Below are 11,669 nucleotides of genomic sequence, written 5' to 3' on the forward strand. Positions count from 1 at the left end.
GTGTAAAGAACGCTTGTGTGGACAGTAAATAATGACTTTCTTAATCCGTGTTTTTGTCTGGTTTCCCAGTAAACAATTTTTTTTAATCCTTAAGATGATAAATTTATCTTTACTTTGTTTTATTTTTTTAATTAGCTATCGTAATAAAATACTCTTAATAAATTACTCCTCTTCAATCCATTTGGAATTGTAATTGGGCAACACACAGAAAGTTGAAATTTCAATTTCAATTCAAATGACAGGAAGAAAAATATACTGAGTTATAATTTTTTTTTTTAAATCAACTCACCGGAAATAAAGTGTTCTCCCACTCTGGTTCACAAATTTAATGTATTCAATATGGGCAGACATAAAGATCTGAGAGATTTTTTATAAGAGCCAAATTGTTATGGCAAGGCAACTGGGTCAGAGTATCTCTGAAATGGGAAGGATTCCCATACAATGGGCAGCAGTTACGAGTATTCACCAACAGTGGTCTGAAGAGGGACAAACCACAAACCGGCGACAGGATGTTGGGTGCCCAAGTCTCATCGATGCACAAGGGCAACGAAGGCTATCCCGTCTGAGCCAACAAAAGGTCTACGGTGGCACAAGTCACACAAAATTCTAATGATGTTATGGGAGGAATGTGTCACAACACAAAGTGCATCACACTCTACTGCGTATGGGGCTGTGTATCCGCAAACCAATCAGAGTGCCCGTGATGACCCCTGTCCACCATTGAAAGCGACTCGGAACTGGACCTTTAAGCAGTGGAAGAAGGCCACCAAGATCAAGGTGTTGCCCTGGCCTCTAAATTCCCCAGATCTCAATCCAACTGAGCATCTTTGGGATGTGCTGGACCGACAAGTGCGATCCACAGCAGCTCCACATCGCAACCTACAGGACTTGAAGGATCTGCTGCTAACATCTTGATGCCAGATACCAAAGGACACCTACAGGGGACTTGTAGAGTACATGCCTCTGCGGGACGGCGCTGTTTTGGCAGCACATGGAGGACTAACCGCATGTTAGGCAGGTGGTCATAATGCTTTGGCTCATATATACTGTATATATTCGATTGTAATTGTGCATCCTGTTTGCTACCTTAATTAAAATTCAAGAACCGAGTTGGGATTTTAAAGACATTCCCAATAAACCTCAAGTAAATGAATCTTGTTCAAAGGATGTTTCGATTTTTACAGGAAATCAAGACAAAAATACCAATTAAGTCAATGATTTTTGCAGTGATGCACTTGCTCATTTGCATCATGGGAAGAACTGTGGAACAGCTGAGATGCTCTTACTGCATGACTACATCTGATGTGTCCAGTGAGCAGACGTAATGACCACACTCTCAAAACAAGGACATCAGGACTTATACACAGTGTTAGACCGTGCAGACTTGCATCTTGCTACAGCATGAACGTTTTCAGTTGATTGCACTTTCTTTTTAGCGTCTGTGAGTTATTGTTTGGAAAATAGATTGGAAGTGGGGAAGAGTTTTGCTAAAGCTAACAGTCTTTCAGGGTTCGTACACATGGTGCAATAACTACTCTGTCTTTCACTCATTCTCGTTTTCTCCTTCTCCGCTGTGAGTTGTGCAGCGTTCTGGTTGGTGAGGCAAACCTGCCTGTTTGTGATCATTCTCATTTCAGGCTTAGTTGGAGACATCAGCAGAATCCAGATAATGGTGAACGAGTGTGTGTGATGGATTTAAGGGAAGACTAGTGTAACAATGCTTAAGCTTCATAGATGGAACACCAGATTAGTCCTTGATGCCTTCACCTGCATGTTGCCATGGAAACATGGGGGTTTTCTCTCTCCATGCGTCACCTGCAGCTTCATTTTTTTTTTCTGCAGAGATGCTTACGTTCGTGTACAAAACGTGTGAAGAGGTGAAAGCGGATGTCCTCGAGCCACGTTGTGTCATAATGTGCATCAATTTACTTCAATTCACTCGTGACGCTTCCCTTCCTGCTTCGGTTATGTTGCTGTAGAGCAGCGATTCCCAAACGAGTACTGAAGGGGGTACTTGGAAAGATTGTGATATTGCTTTGTAAAACCTGTAAAAAAGTAATAATTAATTGCAATTAATTTCATTATTATTTTTAGTGAATGCCTTAACAAATTTTTTTTTTTTAAGAAATACAATACGAGCTAAAATTAACATTTTCAATTACTTTTTGATGAAATACTATACTATGAAATACTCCTTTTTAATTCCCATTTGATTGACATTGTAATGATTGTATTATGCCATATAAATATCACTTTTTACCTGTTTTTTTTAAACAATCTGAAAAATCGTGTTAATTATAGCTCATACATTAACCCTCTTTACAGTTTTAATCCAAAGGTGTGTGTCCCAGTACAAGGTTCCCGGTTTAATTCGAATCTGACATAACTGTAAAATGACTCATGGTGTCAATGGAGTCAGTTGTGAACTATTTTGGTTTATATGTGAATAAAAGCCTAAATTCATTCTGTTCATCATATAAATCGTGATCGTGTCTTATCAGAAACTAAACTAAATCGCTCAATTCAAATGGATTGGTTTCATGATCTCTATGAACTTTTTGAAGCGTCAAAGTGGTAGTTGCAGAGCTATCAATGGAGGGACAGAACGATCTCAGATTTCATCAAAAAGATCTTAATTTGTGTTCCAAAGATGAACAAAAATCTTGAGGGCAAGTAATTAATGACAATGACATTTTCATATTTGGGTGAACTAACCCTTTAAAATAACTTTTTTTCTTATTGTGAAGGTCATGTCCAATGTAGACGGCGCTCAACCCCAGTGCGTTAGACCTGACTACAACACAATCGTACATTAGTAATATTATTACTGAAGGGTTCATAAAAATTGCTTTTTCAGACTGCTGGAATGGCAACAAGACAATCAGCATCACTGATTATAATGGGTTCTATTGTCTTTTTTCCCACATCGTCCCACTCTCGTGTGGCTTAACCACAGTGTAAAAGTGTAGAGCACCAGGACCTGGACCCAGACTGTCATGTCTGGTGCCTGCAACACACAGTATCTCTTGCAGACCTGATGCAGCATTTTTTTTTGCCATGGTGTTACTGGCAGATCTTACCCTTAAGGGCTGCTCAAAGGGAAACTAGTACCTCAGTGCCTCCTGCCGCTTAATGAACCGCAGCTTCCAGCTATGCAAGTGTGTGCGTGTGTTTTTATGTGGCTTTGTTTGTGCCCAGAGGTGGAACAGCAGACGCCTCCACTGCAGTGAAAATGAAACTGCCCAGCACTGAAACCGTGACCCACTCCAGAAAAACCGGATCGATGGAGTGCAGAGCAGATCCCTGCCAGCTTCACCCTGCTGGCTCCGCATAGCTAAGCCTCACGCTCTCATCCTCTGAACCCTGTCACTGATATATGGGCACTTACTCCAACACTGCATGCCGCTCAACCCCAGTGCGTTAGACCTGACTACAACACAATCACACATTAGCGATATTATCACTGGAGGGTTCATAAAAATTGCTTTTTCAGACTGCTGGAATGGCAACAAGACAATATAATTTCTTTCCTCACAGCATCTGGTAGTGAGATTAAAGATTAATGTCTGCCTGGGCATTCTCAAGAGCAAATTCAAATGCTAAATGACCACCGTGGTGATTACATTACTCATCGTATTACTGGGTCTTCACTGGCATTGTTTTCAAGACTATTTCTTGTCAATTTTAAAACCTGATGAGAGTAACCTGGCTGAGAAAATTTTGTCTATTGTTTGTTGTCAAGTTCCCCTGGGTGGGTACCAAAATAAACTAAGGACAGCAAGTAAAAGATAGCTGGAAGGCAAAAGGAAGAATGGATGGTAATTGCAGAAAAATGCTCAACAGCAAGGTACTTGAACTTCTGCCATCAGCTTCTATCGACTGAAATTGTACACCAACTCCTTGGGAAAAGAACTTGAGTAAGGAACTCAACCCAAAATAATCCTTCACTCTACAACAACAGCGGCTGTATTTAAGGCTGCTGGTAGGAAAATCTCACTGAACATCAGAGAAAGAAAAAGAGAGTTGTTTTGGTACTAACTTGGAAGATACCGCTGTGCCTAACATTTGATCTGGGTTGAGGCATATATATGCAGTATTGTTCAAAGGTTTGGGGTCAGTAAGATTATAAAATGTATAAGCTCTATTTAGATTATAAGCACTCTTATTCAGCAAGAATGGATGATAGTATAAAGACATTTATGATGTTACAAGAGATTTCTGTTTCAAATAATCATTCTACTTTTGAACTTTCTATTCATAAAAGAATAAATAAATGTAGCATGATTAAAAAAAAAAAAAAAAAAGTCCAAATAACTTTAATTTATTTTTTTCTGTTCGTATTAGCACTATTTTAAGTGTTTCACATTGGAGGTTGTAAACATCTCCACATTCCTCCACCTTACAAGAATCAGTGATGAACTGTTTTATTGTGACTGACAGACTTCACCAGTATGTGTAAGAAATGTGTTGTGTACAGTATGTGTTGCTGTATATGGCCATCCGGGGACTTATTACGACAAAGCGGTCACATCGTGTTCGGCAGACCTCATAAAACCCTGCTTCACAGGTCATATGATATTGTACAACACTAATACCTATGTTTATATGGCTATTCTGTGTCTGCTCAAGTGTATCTCTGAACTGAGAACGATGGGTCTGCAGGAGGGTCTTAACTCTCAGTCAGGACAGAGCCAGTCGGCTGTGCTGAGATCACCGGCCCCTGGTAGTGGGGCAGAGGCTGTGACAGGCACTGAATAAAACACAAACAAACACAGCTCAGGCCAAGCCTGGCCAGCAGAGTACTCCGTCTCCCCTTGGTCCCAGGAGGAACAAGAATGCTGAGTAAGCTCCGTGTGGGGGTGTGTATGAGTAGAAACACTGCAGTGCTGCAAGGAAACACGTTCAACCCCGAAAACAAGGCATATCATTTCAGATGGAGCAAAACAAAGTATTAGCACAGAACTATATGACCAGATTAAAGTAAAACACAGATTGCAGGTAAAAAAAAAAAATTTGGGGAATAATTCGTTTTTTACAGTCTCTTATGTTTACCAATGCTATGCTGCATTTATTTTATTAAAAAAAACAGTAATATTGTGAAATATTATTAGAGTTTAAAAGACCTGTTTTCTATTTGATTATATTGAAAAATATGATTTATTCCTGTGATGGCAAAACTGAAGTTTCAGCATCATTGTGATCGTTAAAAATTAATTTTAATATGCTGATTTGCTGCTCAATTATTATCAATTATCACTGCTCAATTATTAATTAGGGTTCTTATTATTATCAAGTAGAACCTCGGATTCAGAAGGAACAGTGCGGTTTTCGTCCAGGCCGTGGAACACTGGACCAGCTCTATACCCTCTACAGGGTGCTGGAGGGTTCATGGGAGTTTGCCCAACCAATCCACATGTGCTTTGTGGATTTGGAGAAGGCATTCGACTGTGTCCCTCGTGGCGGCCTGTGGAGGGTGCTCCGGGAGTATGGGGTCCGGGGTCCTTTGCTAAGGGCTGTCCGGTCCCTGTACGACCGAAGCAGGAGCATGGTTCGCATTGAACAGTAAGTCAGACTTCTTGCCGGTGCATGTTGGACTCCGGCAGGGCTGCCCTTTGTCGCCGGTTCTGTTCATAATTTTTATTATGAATAAAAAGCCTGTCTTTTACAGGCTTTTTCTTTTTCTCGCAGCCAGGGGCCGGAGGGTGTCTGGTTTGGGGACAACACGATTTCATCTCTGCTCTTTGCAGATGATGTTGTCGTGTTGGCCCCTTCAGACCAGGACCTTCAGCATGCACTGGGACGGTTTGCAGCCGAGTGTGAAGTGGCTGGGATGAGAATCAGCACCTCCAAATCCGAGGCCATGGTCCTCAGTCGGAAAAAGGTGGCTTGCCTACTTCAGGTTGGTGGAGAGTTCCTGCCTCAAGTGGAGGAGTTTAAGTATCTTGGGGTTTTGTTCACAAGTGAGGAAAGGATGGAACGGGAGATTGACAGACGGATCGGTGCAGCTTCTGCAGTAATGCGGACGATGTACCTGTCTGTCGTGGTGAAGAAAATCACCGGTCAATCTACGTTCCTACTCTCACCTATGGTCATGAGCTTTGGGTCATGACCGAAAGGACAAGATCCCGGATACAGGCGGCCGAAATGAGCTTTCTCCGCAGGGTGGCTGGGCGATCCCTTAGAGATAGGGTGAGGAGCTCGGTCACTTGGGAGGAGCTCGGAGTAGAGCCGCTGCTCCTCCACATCGAGAGGGGTCAGCTGAGGTGGCTCGGGCATCTGTTCCGGATGCCTCCTGGACGCCTTCCCTGGAAGGTGTTCCGGGCGCGTCCCATCGGGAGGAGACCCCGGGGAAGACCTAGGACACGCTGGAGAGACTATGTCTCCTGGCTGGCCTGGGAACGCCTTGGTGTCCCCCTGGAAGAGCTAGAGGAAGTGGCTAGGGAAAGGGAAGTCTGGGCATCTCTGCTTAGACTGCTGCCCCCGCGACCCGGCCCCGAATAAGCGGAAGAAGATGGATGGATGGATGGATGGATGGATGGATGGATGGATGGATGGATGGATGGTTGGATGGATGGATGGATGGATGGATGGATGGATGGATGGATGGATGGATGGATGGATGGATGGATGGATGGATGGATGGATGGATGGATTATTATCAATATTGCTAACTGTTTTTGCTGCTTAATATTTTTGTTGAAATCTAAAAAAAAAATTTAGGATTCTTTGATGAATAGAAAATTTGAAAGAAAAATAAATAATTTGTAACATTATAAATGTTTTTATAATGTTACTTTTGATCAATTTTTTGCACCCTTGCTGAATTAAAAGTATTAATTTCTTTTTTTAGTATTAACCCTACATTTTTTAATGGTAGTTTATCATGGTTTACACAAAAATATGAAGCAGCACAACGGATTTCAACATGGATAATAATAAGAAACGTTTCTTGAGCATCAAATCAGCTTTTCAGAATGATTTCTGAAGGATCATTTGACACTGAAGACTGGAGTAATGATGCTGAAAATTCAGCGCAGAAATAACTTGGATTTTAAAATATATTAAAGCTGCAAGCAGCGATTGCGGGCCCAAGCCGGTGGCACCGCCACCCTGGTGCCTTTAGTTGCACTAAAGGCACCGGGTGGCGGTGCTACCGGCTTGGGCCCTCCATCGCTGCTTGCAGCTTTAATTATATATATATATATATATATATATATATATATATATATATATATGCTTGGAAACATCACAGTGGAGCGGTGCTTACTGTGAACGGTACGAACTGTACAACTGACTATTTAAACAGAGCAATGTAATTTTTTTATGTTAGGTTGACTATTTTATTATTAAATTTTATTAAGGCTATAATGAACATGCTGCGATGTCAAGATTGGAATGCTGTGTGTGTGTGTGTGTGTGTGTGTGTGTGTGTGTGTGGTGTGGTGTGTGTGTGTGTGTGTGTGTGTGTGTGTGTGTGTGTGTGGCTCGATCGAATGGAGACATAAAAACATACTCCGTCATTTTGTTCACACAGGACATCATTCAAAGTGTTTCTCTATATTTGGGTACACTCGCAATAAAGCACAACATTGTCAAACTGCAACCTACAACTGTCACCCAACCAAAATATCACACACACACACACACACACACACACACACACACACACACACACACACACACACACACACACACACACACACACACAGAATGGCAGAGAGACAGAGAGAGACACAATCCACATTCAAACCACAATATCTGACTTTCTGTTGGTCGGAGCTAATGACTGTAAATTAGAAAGTTGTTCGGCTTGATAAGATCAATATACACGCTGAGTTTTGTAACTGTAGGTAAAACTACAACTAAGTTATAACACACTTTATGCATCCTTTTTTAATCATAAATTTGTTTCCTCGCCACGTCCAAACCGTTCGAGATATCAAAGATCCCCTGGCAATTTATCATCTTCCATGTCTTGACTTCATGCTGACCGAGTTTCGTGGTCATCGGATGAATTCTCTAGGAGAAGTGTTTCAAATGCGAGAGCAAGCGTTCTCCAATCAACCCGTAATAGCCGACTTCCTGTTGGGCTGGCGTAAAACTTGACCCAGGGAAAGTTGTTCGGCCCGATTAAATCTATATGTGTACCGAGTTTCATATTAATTCATGCAAGCGTGTTTGATATACGGACAAGTGTTCGAATCCCATTCCAGGGGGCGCTGTCGAGCCCCCCTGCCACGCCCGGGTACCAGCTTCAGCCCAGCCCTAATGGCCGCGGGTTCTGACCTGTGTGCAAAATTTCAAGAGTTTTCGAGCATGTTAAGGCCCTCAAAAGTGGCAGAGATTTTGCACACAGCAGAGAAATGGTTAAACTAAACTAGCCCCCCTCCTCACACACACACACACACACACAGAGGGGCAGAGGGAAAATGCTCCAAGCAGTACACATTCAAACCAAAATATCTGACTTCCTGTTGGTCGGAGCTAATGACTGTAAATTAGAAAGTTGTCCGGATCGAAGAGAAGAATATACGTACCGAGTTTGGTTACTGTAGGTAAAACTAATACCCCATTTTTGACTAAAGGTGGCGCTACTGAGCCCCTTACCACGCCCGTTTCTGAAACTTCGCACATGTCTATTACACAATAAATGTCAAATGCATGTTGAGTTTCATGCAATTTGAAGCATGTTAAGAGCCTCAAATGCATCCAAAAAGAATATAAAAGTTTAAAGCGTTGCCATGGCGACAGTATTAAAGATATCAATAATCCTTTCACAGGTCTACATCTGTCGTGTGTTTACATTATACAGATGAAGTTTGAAGCAAATCGGGTAAAAATAAGAGGGTGATTTCAAAGCATTTCGAAAGTGACACACTTCCTGCTGCCAGTTGGTGGCGCTATAACTTTGACTCACAATAGTCACATCCATGTGATCGGCCTCTTACAACAAACACACTGCTGAAGTTTCATCAAGATCAATTAATGTATGAGGATGTTATAACACACTTCCTGTTTCCAATATTCGCCATAAATTTGTTTCCTCACCACGGCCAAACCGTTCGAGATATCAAAAATCCCCTCGCAACTTTTCATCCTCCATGTCTTGACTTCATGCACACCGAGTTTCGTGGTGATTGTTTGAATCGTCTAGGAGGAGGATTTTAAATTCCATTGCATGTGTTTTTTAAACTACGCCAAATAGCCGACTTCCTGTTGGGCTGGGGTAAAAAGTCAGAGCATGAAGGATATATGAACCGATGAGATCTATAAGTGTACCGAGTTTCATATTATTTCATGCAAGCGTGTTTGATTTATGGACCAAGTTTTCGGACCCCGTTCCAGGGGGCGCTGTCGAGCCCCCCTGCCACGCCCGGGTACCAGCTTCAGTCCGGCTCTAATGGCCGCGGGTTCTGACCTGTGTGCAAAGTTTCAAGAGTTTTTGAGCACGTTAAGGCCCCCAAAAGTGGCAAAAACCTTGAAAAAAAATTATTATAAAGAAGAAGAAGAAAAACAAAAAACCCTTAGAAGAACAATAGGGCTCTGCGCCCTTTCAGGGCTTGGGCCCTAATTATTACAGACAACAGTTCTTTAAAATTGTAATAATATTTCACTATATTGTTAATCAAATGAATGCAGCTTTGGTCAGCATAAGACACAAAAAAACATAAAAAAATTTAACTATGACAAATCCTATTAAATACAACAATGAACAAAGTATCAAGATAAGAAAAACATCAAGTGAGATTACTCGTAAAACACGCACACATAAAAACTAAATTTGCATGTGCGCGCTCATCACTCTTGAAAGATCTAGTTTACACTGAAGCCAAGAGCATTGATTTTATAAAACATTCACTCCTCTATTTCCATCCCTCCATCCCTGACTCACCCCATACGACTCTGTGTTGTTACCCACATCTACAGGGATGAATGTCACAGACGAGTTCACACTCACACTATCGCTTTCATTCGCCCTGTCCTTCTCTCTCTCTGATGCACTAACTCTCCGAGCTGCCCCATATCTCTCTCTGCCACTCTCATGTTTGCTCTTTTGTTGTCTATCATCTCTTTCTCAGCTTCTGGAACAGACGTAGTAAAAAAAAAGACTATTTAGAAATGCATGCACATATTAGAATCATATGTCTCTCCAATGCTAGTTACAGTTTCTGATAATTGACATAAATTCTCCATAATCTTATTGGATACCAAATGGATATGCAAAAACCTCATAGCTTCAATAGCCTTGGTTTATTGCTGTTGGTTTTAACCATTTATTTTGTTATGTAACCATGCCCAACAGATCTTGAAGGCATAGCAATCCTAATGATCGAATTCGGTGGTAAACGCTGGTATCAGCAGACGTGTGCATTTAATCAGATCCATGTCGTACAAACAAAAAACACCTTATCTTTGTTTTTCAGACGCCACTATTGACATTTTAAACAGATCTTACTCTGTGGTTACAGTGAAACGTTGATTTGATGTGGCTAATTATTTCTTTAATGCTGTAAGAATCCATTTCACTCACTATTGGTACATTTCTATTGGTTTGTAAACTAACAGAATATACATCAGGGACTAAAATCAGAGAGAATGTTTATGGAAAGAGACTTAAAATGGCATCTGTGTGATACATAATACATGCAATCCATACCTGCACATTTTGAATTACTCTCAAACACGTTATTTTAACGGAGATCAAATTAGAGCTCTGAATAATCACAATAGTTTTGAATATTATTTTGCAGTGCTGAGCTGTAACACAAGAGCTCTTGAGGATCTCACAACAACAGCCATCTAAAACAGACACTATTCGTATGTAAACACTATTGCGCCATCTGTTGGAGGAACTGTGCAATAAAAAGGACAGCCGAGTGGCGCATTTCCTTATACCAGAAAGAATCTAGAATCTACTCTGAAACCACTGCCGTCTCAGTAACCTGTAAAGTACAGAAAACAAAAAAAGAACAGCTTTTATTGGAAGTCTTTCTACTAGTCACAGTTCTAATCACACATTTCCACTATGAATATATCAGACATGGTTAATCAGCAGATAATGTATTCTTGTTGAAGCATGTGGATGGAATAGCTTGGTTTTTTCCTGAGATAAACAACATGAGGGGTTTTGCGCAGCGCTGCCTGTGGTGAAAGGCCTGAACTCAGCAACGCCGACAGACGCTGAGACATGGAGGAGACAAACTGCATGCCAGCACGTAGGCAGCAGCTCATCTCCTGCCTCTCCTAAACGCATAATCAATCTTACTTAACGTACCTACTCCCTCTCTGAGGCGACAGAGAAGCAGCCCTGAGACATGCAGTATTAATCCCTCAACCACAGCTTAAAACACACTGTATGTTAGAATGGTACCAAAACTAGAGTGCTGATGCCCATGCAAAGTTTGACGCTATGATGCCAAGGCATTTTAGAAGGTTGTCAGGACATTGCTATTAGGTTGCTAAGATAGCTGACCCCCAAGTCTCTATGATATTCTGAGGCCAGATTTACAAAAAAATTAAAATGACTCTAAAGACAAAACTGAATTCCTGAAAAGAATGTTCTTAGGATAAGTTAGGTTAACATCCAACTTGACTTAAATTGACTTAAGGTAAGATGTTTAATTCATTTATTGGCTTGTATAAATTATTGAGCATTACAACATAACACT

The sequence above is a fragment of the Phoxinus phoxinus genome (assembly GCF_949152265.1).
Source record: "Phoxinus phoxinus genome assembly, chromosome: 16".
NCBI lineage: Eukaryota > Metazoa > Chordata > Actinopteri > Cypriniformes > Leuciscidae > Phoxinus > Phoxinus phoxinus.